The 21,530-nt window shown below is 45.1% G+C and overlaps 1 protein-coding gene and 1 pseudogene across 1 annotated transcript in view; both read left to right on the top strand.

The window, feature by feature from the left end:
* GPR137B (G protein-coupled receptor 137B) overlaps window positions 1–21,530 on the top strand; it is a 65,111-nt gene that overhangs the window by 14,836 nt on the left and 28,745 nt on the right. The gene's annotated exons all lie outside the window — the stretch shown is intronic.
* On the top strand, window positions 6,217–6,674 carry LOC105979462 (annotated as a pseudogene).

Here is a 21,530-nt window from a genome sequence, read left to right as displayed (position 1 = left end):
ATGCTCAGAAGTTTATCTTGGAGCCATGTGGCAGCCACTGGGTCAGTCCACTTCATTGAGGACCGCCTCTTTTTCATTGACCCTCTATCAAGCATGATGTCCTTTTCCAGGGGCTGAGCCTCCTGATTACACCCCTAAGGGATGTCAGGGGAAGTCTCACTGTCTTTGCTTCTAAGGGACATCTGGTTGTGCTTATTCTGTACTTGTTCTGGCAGCCCGTGGTATATTTGATATTCTTGACCAACGGTGTAGTTCAAGTGCATTGATTCCCTTGCAATCTCCCTTATTCACTGTCCAGCTCTCGCATACCTATGAGGGGCGTAAAAATATCATGGCTTGGGCAGACACGCCTTGGTCTTCAACATTGGATCTTTGCTATTTTTTTTTTAACACGTCAGAGAGGTCTTTTACCGCAGACTTACCCAAGGCAATAATTTTACTCATTGACCGCTGCTTCCATGGGCCCCAGTAAAATAAAATCCTTGACAACTTTATATTACAATATATTGTCTCTTATTGTATTATATTCATTGTATCAGCCTGGTAGCTGCAAACAGTGTAACATACTCAGCTATTGACTGAAGTGTGGCTGGTTTGAACTACCTCGGGGCACATTGGGGGGAAAGCTTGGAGCAGTAGTAGGAGCCCTGGTGGTGCTGTGGGTGTGGCACCTGAGGAGGGGAGTCACTCTTGGGCCTTGGGACCTGGAGGTGGTCAAGCTGGAGGATTGTGAATTGTCTTCCCTGACCACATTTCAGAGTTGGGGGTACAGAAATGGCCACCACGAAGACAGAATGTAAGCCTTGTTTGGGGGGGTCACTGACTCGCCAGTGGTTCATGGGGAGACTCTGAGTGCTGCCTGTGGACCCCGCCTCGGTGGGATGTCTCTTAGTGAACCGGGGACACTGCCGCACCCACGAAGACAGCCCGTGGTGTTTCTGCCACAAGCGTCCAACCTGACACTAATGAAAGGGTGGTTCTAAAATAGCAAATGGCAACTCAAAAACAATGGGGGGAAAGCGGGAAAAGGGGGAGGGGGGCAGCAAGGAGCTCAGAGGGCGGAGTGGAGTCAGTGACGCACAAGCCCACTGTGACTTATTCAGGAGGGAGGCAGCGTTCAGGAGCTGTGTTTGTTGGGAGAAGCCCTTCTTCGTAGATCAGCAGGCCCTCGTGCATCCGAGTAAAGGGTACTGTGCAGGCTGAGGTCAATGGGACCCCAGCCCACTGTAGGAGAGAGAGCAGAGCTGGGGAACACATGTACCCCCCATTCTTGCTCCCCTCTTTTTGTTTTGCCCTGTTTTGTTTTTTACTTCAAAATAAGATATGTGCAACATGCATAGGAATTTGTTCCGAGTTTTTTTTTTTTTTAAACTATAGTCCAGCGCTGACACATAGCCCTGCACAGGACAGCACTAAATAGAGAGAGAGAAAAACAAACCAAACTATAGTCCAGCCCTGCAACAGGTCTGAGGGACAGTGAACTGGCCCCTGTTTAAAAAGTTTGAGGACCCCTGATTTAAATTGTGCCATTCACTGCCTTTTACGACATTCACAGAGTTATACAGCCATTGACACAATCATTTTAGAACATTTTCATCACCCTCTGTTAGGCTGGGTTCTATATAAAGAAGCAAATCTAGTGACCCTTATTTATTCTATCAGGAAAGCATCTCATTTTGGGCTAACATTTAATTCTAGCCTCAATCTAAAAAAAAAATTAGTTCTTATGAGATGGTCCTGTTGATGCTCACCCTCCTGAAGAGATCGCTAAAGACATCTGTGCTATAGCCAAGTGTGGTGAAGAAGCTAGATGGTGTCTGGCTCTCAGAAATAATAGTGTCTGGAGTCTGAAAGGCTTGTCCTCAGATAAACAGCTGTCTATGTGAGGCATGAATCAAGTCCACATAGAAGTAGACCAGCCTGTGGGACCCAAGGATTTTAAATAAAATCCAAATTTTATTTAAAAATAAATTTGGATTTTATTTAAAAATAAAAATAAAATAAAAAAAAATAAAGTAAGGAATTATCATTCCTTCAGCACTTTAATTGTGGACACACATTTTGCAGAAAGCTATGGATGATCAAAGGTGCAAAATCCATTTGCAGTGTTCACCCATGGATTAAATATCCAGTAAACCCCCTCGAACCATAGTCGGAGGATGAGCAGCCTTGCTATTAGACAGAGAGCATTATAAAGTCAATTATTAAAGATGAATTAAGTTAAATTTTAACACTTTATCATGTAATCTTTCTTTTGACCCATTTTAAAATTGTTCTTATTTTGTAATATTTTCTTTTTGATTGAGGTTCTGTGTGTTATATATTTATTTAATGTATTTTTCTGTCTATAAAATCCTGGATAAGCCAGGGCGGATGATCCCTACAGGACCAGTGGTGTGAGTGGCGATACTGGGAGGGTAGAGGGAGAGTGGGTTGGAAAGAGGGAACCGATTACAAGGAACTATATGTGACCTCTTCCCTGGGAGACGGACAACCGAAAAGTGGGTGAAGGGAGACGTCGGACAGGGCAAGATATAACAAAATAGTAATTTATAATTTATCAAGGGCTCATGAGGGAGGGGGGAGCGGGGAGGGAGGGGAAAAATGAGGACCTAATGCCGGGGATTTAAGTGAGGAAATGTTTTGAGAATGATGAGGGCAATGAATGTACAAATGCGCTTTACACAATTGATGTGTGTACGGATTGTGATAAGAGTTGTATGAGCCCCTAATAAAACGATTAAAGAAAAAAAATCCTGGATAGGTAAATGTGTAGAGCCAGTAACCGGATGAATGGTTTCTTGGGGGTGTGGAAGGGGAGGTTGAGGGGAAATTGGGGACCTAATAACAGTGAGTGAAAGAAAGAAGAAAATTGTTCTAAAATGGTTTGTGGTAATGATTGTACGAGCCTTCTTATTGATTGAATTATTGAATTGTGTGATAGGTGAATTACTTGCCAATAAAAGTTTATCTATCTATCTATCTATCTATCTATCTATCTATCTATCTATATGAAAGCAACCCATCCCAATCTAACTCAAATCTATAAATTGGATGCTAGCTGACGCCCTCTTTAGACTCATGTAGCTGCAGAAGGATGACACAGCAAGGTGAAGAGGGAAGCGGGATTATCAGAGGCTGGTGGGTGCAGTCATGCAGAGTCCCAACAAAGAGGAAGACAAAGGAGCAGAGAGAGAGAGGGGGAAGTTCCCAGTTTCCTTTTGAATTAGAAAGCCACACCCCCAGGGAGGCATTACCAGACTGACTTGATTGACAGCTTGGACTCCACCCCTACACTTTCCTACAAATTCAAGTTGACATAAAATCATCCACTTACCTCATGGTCCCTCCCTCCACCCTCCCTTGCCCCAAAGTACCCTTTCCCATGAACAGATAGTCCCTGAGTCTTTGTTATCTAGTGCTACTCTAACAGAAATACAAAAAGGAGATGACTTTAAGAAGCAAATGCATTCTTCCACAGTTTAGGAGGCTAGAAGGCTTAGTTCAGGATTGTAGCTCCAGGGGAATACTTCTTTGTCTGTTGGCTCTGAAAGACAGTCTTTGTGGCTTTTCAACCTCTTTGACCCCACTCTTCTTTGGAGACCTGTCAGTTCGTGTACTGTGGTGCCACGTATGTGGCTGTGAGGTTGCAAATGACGTCATCAGCATTTCTCATACAGGCAGGGTCACCCAAAGCGGACAGATTTCAGCCGAGCTTCCGGACTAAGAAGTGATGATGAGAAGAAGTAAAAATAGGCTGTCCACTTCTGAGGAATGAGTCCTGAGAACCTTATGAATAACAGCAGAACGTTGTCAGCTATTGAAAAACCTCATGAGTAGCTGTGTCACACTGTCAGATAAAATGCTGGAAGATGAGGCCGTCAGCTTGGAATTCAGGCACTCAGAATACAACCGAGGAAGGGCTGCTTCCTTCAAGTGTGACTGGAGGGAGTAAAACTTTCGGGACTTTGATTTGCTGCTGGGGCATGACTCGAAACGAGACGACAGCGATATAAACCTCTATTTAAAGTTGGAACATGGAATGTATGAAGTATGTGTCCAGGAAAATTGGAAGTCCTCAAAAATTAAATAGAACGCATAAAGATCCATATGAAAGGTATCAGTGAGCTGAAATGGACTGGTAGTGGCCGATCTGAATTAATTTACTCAGCTGGTAATGACAGATTCAAGAACAAAGGCGTCCCATGCATCATCAAAAAGAACATTTCAAGATGTATCTTCAAGTACATACTGTGATAGGATAATATCGGTGTGCATACAAGTAAATCCAGTCAAAAAACTATCACTCATATTTATGCCCCAATCCTAAAACTGATGATAAAGATATTGAAGTATTCTACCAACTTTTTCAGTTTGAAACTGATCAAACATGAGATCAAGATCCATGAATAATTATTGGCAATTGGAATGTGAAAGCTGGAAACAAAGGAGAAGGAACAGTAGTTGGAAAATAACAAGATGGGGGTCACATGAAATAATTTTGCAAGATCTATGATGTCTTCATTGCAAATACCTTTTATCAACAACATAAATGGTAGCTGTAGACATGAACTTTTCCCAGTGGAATACACAGAATTCAGATTGACTACATTTATGGGAACAGATTCATATTTGTACCCATTTCAAAGAAAAGTCACTCAACGTAACGCTCAACTTATAGAACAATATCTTTAATTCACATGCTAGTAACCTTCTGCTTAATATCATCCAACAAAAGTTGCGGCAGTACATTGACAGGGAGCTCCCAGAGGATCCGGCTGGATTCAGAAGACGGCATGGAATAAGGGATATCATTGGAGCTTGGCTGAAAGAGAATAAATAAATCAGAATGATGTTTACCTGTGTTTTATTGATTATGCAAAGGCATTTGACTATGGATAGCCCCGAGGAAAATGGGAATTCCAGAACACCGATTGTGCTCATGAGGAACCTGTATGAAGGTCAAGTGCGAACTGAATATGTCATGGTCTAAAACCAGGAAAGTTGTGAGTCAGGGTTGTATTCTCTCACCATCCTTATTCAATCTGTAAGCTTAGCAAATCACCAGAGAAGCTGGGTTCTGTGAAGAAGAGTGTGGCAAGAAGAGTTAGACAAGCTCTCAGGCTTGTTTACTGTTGTTGAATTCTGTCTACAGTGATCCAGTTAATAATTTTCGCAATGCTGGTCTTTGTACGAATTCCTTTAGCTTTTTTCCTTGTCTGGAAGTACCTTTATTTCACCCTCATATTTGAGGGATAATTTTGCTGGATATAGGATTCTTGATTGGTAGGGTGTTTTCCCTGTCAGAATTTTAGATGTGTCACTCCAGTGTATTCTTGACTGCATAGTTCATGCTCAGAAGTCTGAGTTTATCTTTACCAGTTTTGATTTTGGAGAAATTTTCTGCTGTGATTACTCATACTATTTTCTCTGTAGATTTTATTGTTGTTACTTCGGGTTCCGGGAGCCCAAAGAGATGTATGTTGTTTTTCTTGATAGTGTCCCACATCATTCTTAGGCTGTCTTCTGATGACTTTGCTTTTTGTTGACTGTTTCACTCTTTGATTGTAGTTAGAGTGATTGTCTTTGAGCTCACAGATTCCATTTTTCCCCCATCTATTCTATTCCTTAGGTCTTTAACTATGTTCCCTAATTCCATGAGCTCATTGCTTATCTTCTGGGGTTCTTTTTGGTTTACAGATTTTAGTTTTTTAATTTCTTCTTCTGTTCTCTTAAGTGTTCACCACATCTCTTGAAATGATCCAAACCTCATTATTCCGAGCTTTGTTTTTGATACTTGCAGGACCTCTTCTGTAGAGTACTCCATCAGGCTTGGGTGACTTTCTGTTGGGTGTGTTTATTTTTCTTGATTTTTTGTTTTGTTTTGCTCACTGTAGTTGATTGCCGTTTCCTCAGCATCGTGGTACAGCTTTTAGTGTGTGAGTTGCTGAGTTGTATAGAGGTAGCTGGCCCCATTTAGTGACGTGGGAGAGGTCTCATCGGAGCTAGAAAATATATGGTGGTGAAATGGAGAAGAAGGGAGAGATAGGGGTAATTGAGTAGAGTGAGGAGGAATAAAATAATAATAATAATAATAAAAGTAATAATGAATTGCTGTCTGGATAGGCCAACAGATCTGTAAAAATAATGGGGAAATGCATGTTAAGAGGGGTAAATCGGACCCGGCCGCCCACTCCCCGCCACTGGACTTGCACCATGGCCAACAGCAAGCGCACCTTCATTGCCATCAAGCTGGACGGCGTGCAGTGCGGCCTGGTGGGCGACATCATCAAGCGCTTTGAGCAGAAGGGCTTCTGTCTGGTGGCCATGAAGCTCGTTCAGGCCTCCGAGGAACACCTGAAGCAGCACTACGTTGACCTGAAAGACCGCCCCTTCCTCCCAGGGCTGGTGAAGTACATGAACTCGGGACCCATTGTGGCCATGGTCTGGGAGGGGCTGAATGTGGTGAAGACGGGCCGGGTGATGCTGGGAGAGACCAACCCAGCGGATTCTAAGCCAGGCACCATCCGAGGGGACTTCAGTATTCAAGTTGGCAGGAACATCATTCATGGCAGTGATTCGGTCAAGAGCGACGAGAAAGAAATCAGCCTCTGGTTTAAGTGGAGGAACTGGTGGACTACGTGTCTCGTGGCTGTGACTGGATCTATGAGTAAGAGGCAGACAAAGCAGTCCCATCCCCGTGGGCCCTTTGGAACTGTGCCTGTCCTGCGTACAGCTCTTCTTCTGGGGTTGGAAGCAGTAGGATTGATGTCCTGTCTCCTTCCAAAGCACACTGACCAATACAATAAAGTCTTTGGAGACTGGGGGAAAAAAAAAAGAGGGGTAAATCAGAATTATTAAGTCCCATGGAAATATATTTCATGAGGTTAAAGACAGCAGAAAGCAATAGTGGATAGATGTACAGGGAGATGAGGAACAAGAGACTAGATTGAGTGTGTCCTGAGTGCTGAATTTGTGTTGCTTGAAGCCACAGTGGATGCATAAGCAAATGTGGTGAAGAAAGCTGATGGTGCCCGGCTATCAAAAGATATAGTGTCTGGGGTCTGAAAGGCTTGAAGATGAACAAGCGGCCATGTCGCCTGGACGTAACCAAGCCCACATGGACGAAACACACCAACCTGTGTGATCATGACATATCGATGAGATCAGGTATCAGGCATCAAAGACCCAGAAAAAAATCATATCATTGTGAATGGGGTGGGGGGAGTACAGATTGGAGACCTAAAGCCCATCTGTAGGCAACTGGACATCCCCTTACAGAAGGGTCACGGGGAGGAGATGAGCCAGTCCGGGTGCAATGTAGCACCGATGAAACATACAACTTTCTTTTAGTTCTTTAATGCTTTCTCCCCACCTACTATCATGACCCCAATTCTACCTTACAAATCTGGCTAGACCAGAGCATGTACATGGGTGCAGATAAGAACTGGAAACCTGGATGACTGATTGGCATTGCCCATGCCCTACAACTGTGACAGTGTCTTTTCTTCACACCACTTGCTGGTGTCTGAGGGCTGTGGAAATACCACCAGTGAGTCTTAACACTGGCCCTCTGCAATTTCCCACCCATACCCTGAGGATGGCCACGGAGAGAGCAGGGAGCGGCGGAAGGAAGCAATGGTGGGCCCCTTTCCCACTGGTGTTTCCGGGCTTTCTGTTGATTGATGTTGCCTATTCGGCGGGAGGAGCACCCTGTGCCAGAAGAAGCCAGCTCCTAGCACAATCACTACGGGTTTGGTAGGCGCAATTGTACAGCGATAATAAGTAAATATTATAGTAAAGTTATAGAGAGCATGAGAGATAAAAGGGATATATAGAAATAAATGGAGTCAGACACATTTCATAGTCGCATGCTCACCTCAGCCCCGCTTGGTGGTCCACGTGGAGGGAGTGAGAGAGAGATCTTTAATGCTCCCCAAGCTTTTAGACTCTCTGGGGACATTGGGGACGTGCAAGCCCCCACATTACAGGTGAAGAAGACATACGTCACAGGAAAGGGTTGTGCTACAGGTATTATAGTGATGGGAGGGGGTGATCTAGGGACATATGCGCTATGGAAGGAGGAGGGATTGGGGGTGTACATGTGGCAAGATAGGCGGATCCTAGATTTCTGGTAGCAGCTTAACTTGATTTTGGGTCTCCATAGGAACCGTTATCAGTTGGGTGTGAACTCCACCCACAGGAACCAAACTAATGGCCTTAGGCTCCAGAGAGAGGTAACCCATTGTCTCTAGCATCAGGGAGCAGCCCACCCCCCTCCCCCCTGTGGGATGAGACCGCAGTCTGGCAGCAAGTATCTGACTTCCCCCCACAACCCTGATGGCCCAGTGGTTGAATGCACCCCTGTTGACTGAAAGGCCAGTGATCCAAACCCACCAGCTGCTCCCTGGGAGAAAGGTGTGACAGTTTTCATCTGCGAAGATCACAGCTTGGGAAATCCTCCAGGGCGGTTCGACTGGGTCCCACAGGATCCCTATGAGTCAGAATCGACTCTGCATGGCAACCAGCTGGGCTGGCCTTTTGTTTTGAGTTCGAATTTCTCAGGAGGGTTTTACTTAAGGTTGCAAACGGCTGTACGTGAGCAGTTTCTCCTCTTCTCCTCCTCACATCCAATTGGTACCTCCAGGCCCAACTAAACTCTGCCGTTAAGTGGCTCAGCGCGACTCTTCATTTTCACTTCCACGGCCTTCAAACACCCTGTGGGTTTCTCTTCCTCTGCCAGTAACAGTTGACTCCTGGCAGCACTGACGCCTGGCCAGCCATGCGTCTCCGGGCAGAACTCTGCTCATCTGCTTGCCACTGGCTGCTTCTTCAAGATCACTCGACCTTCCTCCCAAGGTACTGCTGAGTGGACGGGGATTTCTACCCTTTGGGTGAGCAGCCAGTCAAGTTCACCATTTCCCCCACCCAAAGGCCTCCCACCAACAATCAGTCCCGGCCTTTCCTTTGGCCGTTCTTAAAGTGCAAGTCCAGTTTCTAGTTTTGTTTCGGCTTTTCAAAAGCCTCGAGGACTGTCTTGCCAAAGGACTCGCTCTTTCCTGGACAGGCCTCTGGAAGCCTCCTCTGCCAGGCCCACCCCAGCTTCTCTCGCCCCTCTCCCTTGTTGCCTCCCTTTTCTTAGCCTGCCTGCTGCTTATGTATGGACGAGCCTGAATTCTTTGACACCACAGAGCATTTTGTCTTCTAGTTTCCCACAATCTTGCATTCTTCCTGGTTTCTCAGGCCCACCGCTGAGTGAAGCTCCCCTCCCTGGACTCCACCTCCGACGTGAATGTCAGGTGGCTTCCCCGTTTTGTCTTTGCAGTTTTTAAAAATTTATTTTTGTAATCATTTTATTAGGGGCTCATACAACTCGTATCACAATCCATCCATACATCAGTTGTGTCAAGCACATTTGTACATTCATTGCCCTCATCATTCTCAAAACATTTGCTCTCCACTCAAGCCCCCGGCATCAGCTCCTCATTTTCCCCCTCCCTTCCCGCTCCCCCCTCCCTCATGAGCCCTTGATAATTTATAAATTATTATTTTGTCATGTCTTGCCCTGTCCGACGTCTCCCTTCACCCACTTTTCTGTTATCCGTTCCCCAGGGAGGAGGTCACATGTAGATCCTTGTAATCGGTTGCCCTTTTCCAACCCACCTTCCCTCTACCGGCCACTCACACCACTGGTCCTGAAGGGATCATCCTCCCTGGATTCCCTGTGTTTCCAGTTCCTATCTGTACCAGTGTACATCCTCTGGTCTAGCCAGACTTGCAAGGTAGAATTGGGATCATGATAGGGGGTAGGGGGGAGAAGCATCTAGGACATAGAGGAAAGTTGTATTTTTCATCGTTGCTACATTGCACCCTGACTGGTTCATCTCCTTCCTGAGACCCTTCTGTAAGGGGATGTCCAGTGGCCTACAAATGGGCTTTTGGTCTCCACTTTGCACTCCCCCCCTCATTCACTATGATAAGATTTTTGTTATGATGATGCCTGATACCTGATCCCTTAGACACCTCATGATTGCACAGGCTTGTGTGCTTCTTCCATGTGGGCTTTGTTGCTTCTGAGCTAGATGGCTGCTTGTTTAACTACAAGCCTTTCAGACCCCAGACCCTTTATCTTTTGATACCCAGGCACCATCAGCTTTCTTCGCCACGTTTGCTTATGCACCCATTTGTCTTCAGCGATTGCATCAGGGAGGTGAGCACACAATGATATGATTTTTTGTTCTTTGATGCCTGATAACTGATCCCTTCTTTGCAGTTTTATTTGGACTCATTTATGTTCTAGCTGAATACCTCTTCTCCTTTGTAGTGGACAGTTTTGCACTGAGCAGGATATGCCCATGTGGTTGATGGCTTTATATAAAATATTAAAGGTCATCCATCTTAGCTGCCTCCCCCTCCTCCCACCCTAGGTCCTGTGGAGGTCACTGGGAGCAAAAGTGGATGGCAGCCTGATAAAATCACCCAGCGTGCACTAGCAGAAATGGCCTGGGGCTAAGCCACAGCTGGGGCCAATCAATCTTTCATGAACTTTCTGGGGGCACTTGACCGGAGTGAGGGCCAGGCAGGGAAGAGAGCTTAGATTGATTTTTTTTTTTAAATCTTGGTCTGGTTATATGTGTTCTTTCACTTCTGAGAACAAAAACAGTCCTAAAGTCATTTAGTTAATATATTTTCATATTGCAATTTAAAATGTCACGTTCGTACACAACTCTTTTTTTCAGTTTTATTGGCACATAATCCACATGTCTTACAATTGAATCATTTAGTCATGTCAAGCAGAATTGTACAGTCATTGCCACAATCAATTTCAGAACATTTTCTTTCTCTCCCCCCTTGATTAAATCACCTTTAAAATAAGCCACATAATCGCATTCAGCTGTAGTGCTCCCTTCCTCTCCCAAATTCATTATTTACTTTTGAGATCCCCTCCCCCACCCCTCTGCGTCACAATCTGGGAAACCCAGCAGAAACAGTAAAGAACAAAATGAAGTGGTAAGGAGAAAGCAGTAGTAATATGAAGATAAAAATCTCAACAACGAGCAAGAAAGAAAAGACCTCCGTCAATATTTAAAAAGCCGGGGAAGCAATTTCTGTCACAAAAGAAGCAAGAGATCCATGCACCTAGAACAAATTCAGGTTGGGTCTAGAGGGAGGTCAACCGACCAGGTATCAAGTTTGATCTAGTGAAATCAGGATTACAATGATCTCTGTGTGCTCATAAGGCCGGTCCAGACTTTTGCCTGTGGCTAGAGGGGATCTGCCAATGACTGAGTCTGACCAGATGCTCTGCAGATGGGTTTGGGCTCCCTCTAACTTCCACAGCTCTCTACAAATTAGGTGTTCACAATTTTAGCTCTGATAATTTTCCCTTTGTCATATTTGAATGCTTTTACGGTCATCTTTGGATCACAGAAGTTTGTGTGCTTCTTCCTTGTGGACTTAGTAGGCTCCGCACTTCGATGGCTGTTTGAATAAAAGCCTTTAAGACCCCAGACACTTCTGATTGATAGCCGGGCACCATGTGCTCTTGTCACACACTTTGCTGCAGCACCCTTATCTTCAGTGATCATTTCATGAAGGCATGTATCAAGCAGGGTCATGTTATCAGAACTAACTGTTCTTGAATTGAGGCTAGAGTTCAGTGGGAACCCAGAATCCATCTGCTTGCCCATCGAATGGATGGGCAGGACTAAAGTTCACTTTGGTGGTCAATTATGGCAAACATCGAACCCCCATAGGAACAACTACACCAGCACCAGCTCCAAACCAACCAGCAAGTTAACAAAGAGAGAGAGAGGGGGAGGGAGAGAGAAACGAAACAAGCTAAAGGCAAGGAAACAAAACCCCAATAAACAAAGAAGTACAACGTTGTCACACATTCCCAGTGTAATAAGGTTACCCTGATGCCATCCATTGTCCCAGCCACACAGCTCTCCAGGGACTGTCGGTATGAGGAGCCACGTGAGCCCAGAGCCACCTTGAGCTGCCCATGAGCCGCTGCCCTGCACAGCGCCATCTCCGTTCTACTGAGCTCTGTTTGCCCTAAGTAAGGGGCTTGGTGCCAATGGGAAGCTTCTTGGATCAGCTCTACCATGGGCAGATCCCTACCCAACAGATCAAAATCTGTCATGTCACTGCGTAAAACTAAATAGATGATGATCCTGGGTCCCTTTCCATTGGACACCCCCTGAGCCGGGGGTCCTCCCAAGGTCCAATGACTGTCACTTCCACAGCCCCGGGACGGCCACTCTACTTCCTCTGCCATCTGGATCCCTCAGTCCAAGGGTGTCAGCAACTTCGGGGACACCCACAGCTTTAAGGAACTTCAAGTTAATATTTTCCGGGTGAAGGAAGTGTTTCTAAGCACAGCTTGAATAGGGTCAGTTAAATGTAACACGCAATTGCCGCACATTCTAAAGAGTGGCTGGGTTAAAAAAAAATCATGTTGTTTTGTTGTTGCTAGGTGCCATTGAATCGGGTCCCCGCAGAGCCACCTTGCACACAGATCAAAGCCCTGGGTCGTCCTCACAGTTGTTGTGCCCATGGTTCCAGAAAATGTGTCACTCTGCCTCTCTCGGCGAGGGTCATTCTCTTTGCCGCTGATTTGCTTTTTCAAGCATGATGTCATTCTGCAAAGACTGCTCCCTCCCGACCACAGGCCCCAAGTCTGCTGCAGCCTTCTGTTTGGATGGCATCACCCTTGCTTTTAGCGGAGAGGGGTTCCAGGGGATTGACCGCGTATCAAATTGAGCTCTTTTCCCTCCTCCAGGGCAGGGAGGTAGCGGTAAGGCTGACGTGAGACGGAGCTTTGTAAAATATTCCTAGCCTTTGTTTCGTAAGCCTTTCTACACAGTCAGACTGTTTCCCTTGTGGGGGGAAAGTGCAAAGCCCCTCCCATTGTCATCGCCTCCCTCCATCTGTGCCCCTGCCCACAAGGTACAGCTGAGCACCATTTCAAAGGACTCTCTCCTTGTTTTTGCTATTTGTAGTAACTAGTTATTATCATTAGGATGATAGCTACTATTAAGAGTTGCAGTGAACTTCTCATCTATTCTTATTCCCATAGATTTTGTTCTCTGAAAGCTCATTAGGAAGGCCTTAGGTGGTCCAATCCATCACTTAAAGTGCAACACACCACTGTCCTTGTGTGATGCTGGAAGCCATGCTACTGGCTTTTCGAATACCCTAAGGATCACCCATGGTAGACAGGTTTCAGCGGACCTTTTAGGGAAAGCTTCTATCTACGAGCAAGAAAAACCTGGTATTTTACTTACATACATTAGTCAATGAATACCCTATAGATCCAAACAGGATATTGTACGATGGATTAAAATATGGCCGTGAGTTCTGAACATGGTCAATAAAGTGTTAAGCCTTCTTGACATGAGTTGGCGTCAACTCAATAGCAGCTAACCACAAGGGCGTAACTTGACTTTGATGCATTCGTCCTCTCTCAGGAGGTTGCTTTGGGGCCGGAGCTCCATGAAGGAGATGGCCAGCTTGCAGCCAAGGAGAGAGCCGGCGTGCCTACCACGTGGCGGAACCCATGACCGGCAGATCAACTCCCTGTGCTCTGACCTCTCCTTCTGAGAGTTCTGTGGGTGCCTGCTGTCCTTCTGCAGTGGGGCCAGGATGCCTTGAGGCAGGACTGGCCATGTGGTTCTTTCACATTCCTGATAGACGTGCACAGAGCTGGTGCTTGGGAGTGGGGTGACCTAGATGTGTGCAGGCAGGGGCTGCAGTCACGAGTACACCGCGAGGGGGTGCCAGAGCCATCAGTGCGAGCAGAGTTTAAATAGTTCCTTAAGTCCAACACTTTTAAAAAATAGTCATTTTACTGGGGGCTCTTACAGCTCTTATAACAATCCATATGTCCGTTGGGCCAAGCGTATTTGTACATATGTTGCCATCCTTTTCAAAACATTTTCTTTCTACATGAGTTCTTGGTATCAGTTCATTTTTTCCCTCTCTCTCCCACCCTCCCTTTCTCCCTCCCTCATGAATCATTGATCATTTATAAATTATTATTTTCATATCTTACATCGACTACTGTTTCCCTTCACCCACCTTTCTGTTGTTCATCCCCTTTGGGGGTGGGTGGGGGTGGTTATACGCCAATCATTGTGATTATTTCCTCCCTTTCTCCCCCCACCTTCCCCCCTACCCTCATGGTATCAGACTCCCATTATTATTATTTTTCATTATATTTTATTTATTTAATTTTAATCATTTTATTGGGGCCTCGTAAAACTCTCTTTTTAAAAAAAAATCATTTTATTGTGGGCTCCTATAACTCTTATTACAATCCATGCATCCATCCATTGTGTCATGCACATTTAGACATTTGTTGCCTTCATCATTCTCAAAACATTTTTTTTCTACTTGAGCCCTTGGTATCAGCTCTGCATTTCCCCCCCTCCCTCCCCCAACCTCCCTTGATAATTTATAAATTATTATTATTTTTTCATGTCTTACACTGACTGATGTCTCCCTTCTCCCACTTTTCTGTTGTCCATCCCCCTGGGAGGGCGTTATATGTAGATCATTGTTATCGGGTCTCCCTTTCTCCCCCTAACTTCCCCTTCCCCTCCCTACCTTCCCCTCCCCCTCCCCCTCCTGTTATGGCTACTCTCAATGATCTGTCCTGGATTTCCCGTTGTTTCTAGTTCTTATCTGTACATGCTCTGGTCTAGCCGGATTTGTAAGGTAGAATTGGTCATGACAGTAGGGGAGGAGGAAGCATTAAAGAACTAGAGGAAAGTTGTATGTTTCGTCAGTGCTATACTCTACCCTGGCTGGCTCATCTCTTCCTTGTGACCTTTCTGTGAGGGGATGTCCAATTGTCTAGAGGGACTTTGGGTCTCCACTCCGCCCCCACCCCCCTTCTGATGCCTAATACCTGATCCCATCAACACCTCATGATCACACAGGTGTGCTTCTTCCTTGTAGGCTTGGTTGCTTCCCAGCTAGATGACCCCTTGTTTATCTTCAATCCTTTAAGACCCTAGGTGCTATATCTTTTGATAGCCAGGCTCCATCAGCTTTCTTCCCCACATTTGCTTATGCACCCATTTTGTCTTTGGCGATCCTGTCAGGAAGGTGAGCTTCACAGAATGTCGGGTTATTAGAACAAAGTGTTCTTGCATTGAGGGAGTACTTGAGTAGAGGCCCAATGTCCATCTGCTACCTTATTATTTAACATAAAATATACGTATATAGAACTATGTCCCTATTGTTATATATAAATATAATTATGTATGTACGTGCCTGTATTATACCTCTATAAATGCTCTTTGCCTCCTAATTCTTTCCTCTACTTCCTTTTACTTCCCTCCTTTCCCACTATCATGTTCGACATTCATTCGGCTCCTAGTAATTCCTCCTTTGACTACATTGCACTTGCTCAAACCCCACCAGACATTGTACACCCTTCTTACCATCGATTTTAGGTCATTTGTTGTTCCCTTGTGCCTGGGTTTGTTGGCTGCCTCTTCCTTTTCCCCACCTTCCCTTCTCCCATGTCCCATTGGAACCCTCGATCCTGTTGTTTTCTCTTCAGGATTGTTTATCCTGCCTCTCTTATCCAGATAGACATGAAAATACAAAAACAAAACAACAACAGCAAATAAAACCTATACATAGTTCAAAGTCTGTCTGTTGACCTTTATGAGTGTTTTCCAGTTGAGTCTAATTAGGTGTCACGCCTTGACCCCGAAGTCCATTTTTGGGATTCCTCGGGGACTTCATTCCTTTGCTCTTCTTGCTGTTCTGTTGCACGCCCTTCATGTTTTGCCCCGGTGTGGTGGTCTCCAGTGTTGTCCCCTTAGCGCTATGGGCCAGTGAGGAACTTCCTGTCTCTTGGTGGGGCCCGCCCTATGATCCTCTCTGTACATTGGCTGCTCCGAGCAGGGATCTGGTCCTCAGGGCTTGGTGGGCTAGGATGTGTTCCACTCTCTCTCTCCTTCCCTTAGCTTGCTCGCGTGTGTTCTGAGCAGACACACCCCTCTTCCCGAGCCGTAGCTTCAGTGCTGTCCTGTGTAGTGCATTCTTCCAGATGGGGGTCAACATAGCTGGGTTTGGGTTTGGCCAGCAGACCTCTCTATAGTTTCATTGCTTCATGCCAGTATGTTGCATTCAAGTCTTGGCATACCAGTTTGAAGTCTGCTCCCTCTTTCCCTTTCCTATGGAGATATAAACAATACCCTCTACTTGGGTGGGTTAGTACTGTTTCCCCATTACCCTCCCCCCGTTTTTTCCCTTTTCCCATCCCTTTTTGTTGGCTGCCATATATATCCCTGGGTTGAGTCTGACCCATGTCAGAGTGCCTGGACCTCACCCCAGGGATGTATGCATACACTAGCTTTCCCCCTATGCCCTTTTTGCTTTTCTTAAATTTGCCTCAGCGGACTCATGTTGTACTTGTCCTTTTGTGCTTGGCTGACTTCACTTAGCCTAATTTCCTCCAACTCTTCCCATGCGGCGAGGTGCTTCCTATGTTCATCACTGCTTTTTAGCAATGCGCAGGACTCCATTGTATGTATGTACCAGAGGTTTTAGTCCATTTGCTGATGGAAATTTAGGTTGTTTCCAAATCCTTGTGATTGTGAGCTGCGCCGTGATGAATGGTAGGGCACAGATGTCTGGCCGTGGTCTGTTTCTTGCCTCTTCTGGGTATATGCCCAGTAGGGGCATTGCTCGGTTGTAATGGTATATAGATTTCCATCTGTTTTTGGCATCACCAAATCGATTTCCATAGTGGCTGAACATACCTACAGGTTCCCCAGCAGTGGATGAGAGTTCCTATCTCATCACACCCCTGCCAACACTTGTTACTTTCTGATTTTTTTGTATTGGGCTATCTTTGAGGGTGTTAGGTTGGGATCATAGTTGTTTTAATTTGCATTTCTCTTATGGCTAAGGATTGGGAACATTTTCTCATATGTTTATTGGCCATCCGGATTTCCACCCTTGTGAGTCTTCTATTCAGGTCCTTTCCCCACCTCCTCAATGGGCAATTCATTTGTTGTTTTTTTCTGGTTTGTCCGAATTCCCTCATTAATGACCCTAATAGTTTAGGTCTGTGATCCTCAAGGTCTATGATCCACCGTGTTTATTCCTGTGCGTGGAGTGAGATAAGGGTCTTGCTTCATTTTTCTGCAGGTAGATATCCATTTTTTCCAGCACCACGTGTTGAAATGGGCATCCGCTTCCCATTTGATATTTTGTGGGCTCTTATCAAAGATCAGTTGTCTGTATACTGATTTTATTTCTGGGGTTTCAATTCTTTTCCATTGGTCTGAATATCTGTCATGGTATACCAGTATATCATTATACCAGTGTTTTGACCACTGTGGTGTATGATAGGTGCTAAAGTCAGGTAAAGCAAGCCCTCCGGCTTTGTCCTTCTTGGGATGTTCTCTGCTAATTCTGGGCTTCTTCTCCAGAAGCAGATGGTAATCAGTTTTTCCAATTTCTTGAAGAAAGAAATGGTATTTGTATAGGGATAGCATTAAACTTATACAGTGTTGTGGGCAGAACTGACATCTTTACTATATTGAGTCTTCTTAGCCACGAGCCTGGGATATTCTTCCATTTCTGGAGGTTGCTCTTGGTTTCTTGTAATGGTGTTCTGTAATTTTCCCCATACAAATCTGTTGTTTTTTGGCTCAGGTATATCCCTAGTTGTTTCCATTTATGTTTGTCTATTGTGAAGGGAGCTTCCCTTTCGATCCCCTCTTCCATGGTTTTGTCCAATGTATACAGCAGCCCAATAGACTTCTGTTTGGTGATCTTGTAATCCTGCCACTCTGCCATATTCTGCTATCACTTCCGGCACTCCCCTTGTGGAGCTTTTGGGATTTTCCATATATGAAATCATATCATCTGTGAATAAGGATAGTTTCACCTCTCCCTTCCCCAGACGAATACCTTTGATGCCTTTCCTTTGCTTTATGTTTTTAGCTAGGACCTCCAGTACGATGTTAAATAAGAGTGGGGACAAGGGGCATCCTTGTCTGGTCCCCCTTTTCAGTGGGACTGTTTTAATCTTTTCTCCGTTGGCTACCATGTTGGCTGTGGGTTTTTCATCTATAGCTTGTATTATATTGAGGAATTTTCCTTCCATTCCTATCTTCTTGAGTGTCTGTGATGTCATCTTGTTCCTTTTGCCAACACTGTCTTTAGTAACTACTTTCTTGTCCTTCCTTTGGAATCAGTGGTTATCAAAGTTTCCCAAGTACTACGTTAAGCAAGGACACTTTATATATTGTCTGACTCCATGTTGCAACATATTTTGCATATCAAACTCCATATTTTATAACAGCGTTTTGGAATTATTAGTATACTCTGTTTTCATACCTCTGGTAGTTTAGTAACCTTGGCCCTGATTGAGGGTTTCAGGAGAAATACCAAAGGTAATGCGACTTTCCTAAAATCCCATGAATAGTTGAAAGAAGCCACTCGATTTAGTCACGAGGCCAGGTGGGTTGCAAACAGCAAAGCTTAATTTGAGCCTAGGTGCAGACAGGCTGAGGCTGTAACATGCATCCGCCCCAAGTTCAAGGGTTAATGCCCTTATCTACAATACAAGGCTAAGGAGAGGGGGCTAGTACCTGGGAGTGGAATGGTGTGGGTTATCATCTTGATCTTGCAGTCATTCTGTGTTATTGGGTTCCCAGAACGGGTCCAGGTGTTCATCACTGTCCGAGTGTCACTGCTCTTGGCTCACTGATTTCTGACTAAACACATTCTTTCTGTTTGTGTAGAACTTTTTACAGGGTCAGTTCTGGGGCAAACATGGAGGACCTTTGGTTCTTAGCATACTCAAGCCAGCCTTTCAGTCAGAGAGACCTGCCCTAGGACCACTGTGTCCACACCATCTATTGGGTTAGTATCAGTCACTTGAATTTACTTGTGATGTAAGCTCCTATCGCTCATCTACTTCAGAAAGGATTTAAGATAGTGATAAAACTCATGTAAGAAATTCAATGTTTCATGGCTCAATAGGCTCAGTTGGGAAGATCTGAGTTTTTAGAGTTTTTTTTTTAGCATTTGCTTAATATTTTACAATCTGTAGAAACACTGGTATTTCTTTGCCAGAGATGGAGTTAGAATCCTGTATAGCCAACACACATTAGAAATGCAATTGTAACGGGGCAGGGGTGTGTGTGCTGGGGCTGCCTGTGAATCCATGCGGCTCATTTGGGACCCATCCCTGGATTTCCCAGGGTTACTTTCAGATGCCTCCCAAGCAAGTGATCGAAAACTTCTTCCATGTCAGTTGAGGGCCAACAATACCTGATTCATCGTGGGCTAGCACAGAGCCACAGGTGCTTGGTCTCCCAACCCTGACAGCCCATGGAGACCCCTCTGGGTCATCCTGTAGGTCACACTGAGTCGGGCCTCAGCCCGGAATCCCCATTCAGTCCAGTTGCTCTGTTGTGGGTGGGATTGAATTAATACGTGCCCTGGTGGTGAAGTGGGTTATGTGTTGGACTACTAACTGCAAAGTCAGCAGCTCAAAACCACCAGCTGCTCCTTGGGAGAAAGATACTCCCATAAAGATTTGCAGCCTTAGAATTCCCCAGGAATGAACTCCATGTCCTTATGTGAGTGTGCACACGTCTTGGCCAGGCTGACTGGCACCACAGCCGCTGGGCCTGTAGCAACTGTGCAGGCTTTTAGAGATCTCAATTTCCAGCATGCGTTACTTGTCCCATGGGACACACTTGAGCTTATGATTCTATAACCTAAATACAGTCGTTATTTTAAGAGTGCTGTAAACTCTGGGTAGTTGGTAGCTGGACACTCAAGTTCAAATTCATTGGGTACTCCTATGAAATTATAAGGGCAGGTTGTACATCTTTAGGGCAAGGAACAGCTCAAAAAGAATCTTTAACATAGGGGAATCACTTGGCAGTAATATCTTTCCTTTGAGAACTGTGTGTACAGTATTCAAAAAAACAAAAAGTGTAGTGTCATATACTTTCTCCCCAAATGTAGCCCTCTTGACTTCTTCCCCCCTCCCCATTTTATTGGGAGTGCTACAGATATTAGAACAACCCATAGTTCAATTAGATCAAGGATGACTGCACAATTGTTGCCACCATCATTTTCAAAACACTTTCTTTCTTCTTGCAGTCTTTGGTATCCGCTCCCCTGTACCATGCCCTCCCGCAGCTTACTCTCCAAGAACCCTTGTATTATATTAAATATTATTATTATTATTATTTCCCCACCCCACCCCCATATCTTACACCATCCAATGCATCCATTTACCTGCCATTCTATTACTCGCTGCCCTCCAGTGGGGTTGTATAGTCGTCCTTGGTACCATTCCCCTTCCCCCCTCATTTTGTACCCAGAAATCATTACTCTCATGACAATTCCCGAAGGGTTTATCTATCTTGGATTTCATGCATCGAACCATCTTAATTATACAAACGGACATATGCAGGTCTAACAAGATGTATGAGGTAAAAGTAAGGTCATAATAGTGGGGGGAGGAATAATTAAAGAACTAGAGGACAGTTATGTGTTTCATCAGGGCTATACTGCACCCTGGATATATCATCCCTTCCATGTGGCCCTTCTGTGAGGGGCTGTCCAATGATCTTACAGGTGGTTTTTTGGTCTCCACATTGTCTATGCCCCTTCACATCCATTTGGTTGCTTGTTTTTGAACTTCTGATACGTATTCTTTCATGATCACACAGGCTGGTGTACTTCTTCCATGTGGACTTTGTTGCTTCCCCGCTAGATGGCTGCTTGTTTAATTTCAAGACTTTTAAAAAAAATCGTTTTATTATGGGCTTATACAACGCTTATCACAATCCATACATACATCAATTGTGTCAAGCACATTTGTACATTCATTGCCTTCATCATTCTCAAAACATTTGCTCTCCACCTAAACCCCTGGCATCAGCTCCTCATTTTTTCCCATCCTGCCCCGCTCCCCCTTACCTCATGAACTCTTGATAATTTATAAATTATTATTTTGTCATTTCTTGCCCTGTCCGATGTCTCCCTTCACCCACTTTTCTGTTGTCCATCCCCCAGGGAAGAGGTCACATGTAGATCCTTGTAATCAGTTCCCCCTTTCCAACCCACCCTCCCTCCACCCTCCCAGTATTGCCACTCACTCCGCTGGTCCTGAAGGGATCATCTGCCCTGGATTCCCTATGTTTCCAGTTCCTATCTGTACCAGTGTACACCCTCTGGTCTAGCCAGATTTTTAAGGTAGAATTGGGATCGTGATAGTGGGGGAGGAGGAAGCATTTAGGAACTAGAGGAAAGTTGTATTTTTCATCGTTGCTACATCGCACCCTGACTGCTTCATCTCCTCCCTGAGACCCTTCTGTAAGGGGATGTCCAGTGGCCTACATATGGGCTTTGGGCCTCCATCCCGCACTCCCCACTCATTGACTATGATATGATTTTTGGTTCTGATGATGCCTGGTACCTGATCCCTTTGACACCTCGTGATCACACAGGCTGGTGTGCTTCTTCCA

This window comes from Echinops telfairi, unplaced genomic scaffold (genome assembly GCF_000313985.2).
Source record: "Echinops telfairi isolate 266 unplaced genomic scaffold, ASM31398v2 ScPeMD7_655;HRSCAF=1070, whole genome shotgun sequence".
Lineage (NCBI taxonomy): Eukaryota > Metazoa > Chordata > Mammalia > Afrosoricida > Tenrecidae > Echinops > Echinops telfairi.
This window is presented reverse-complemented; position numbering and strand designations above follow the sequence as displayed.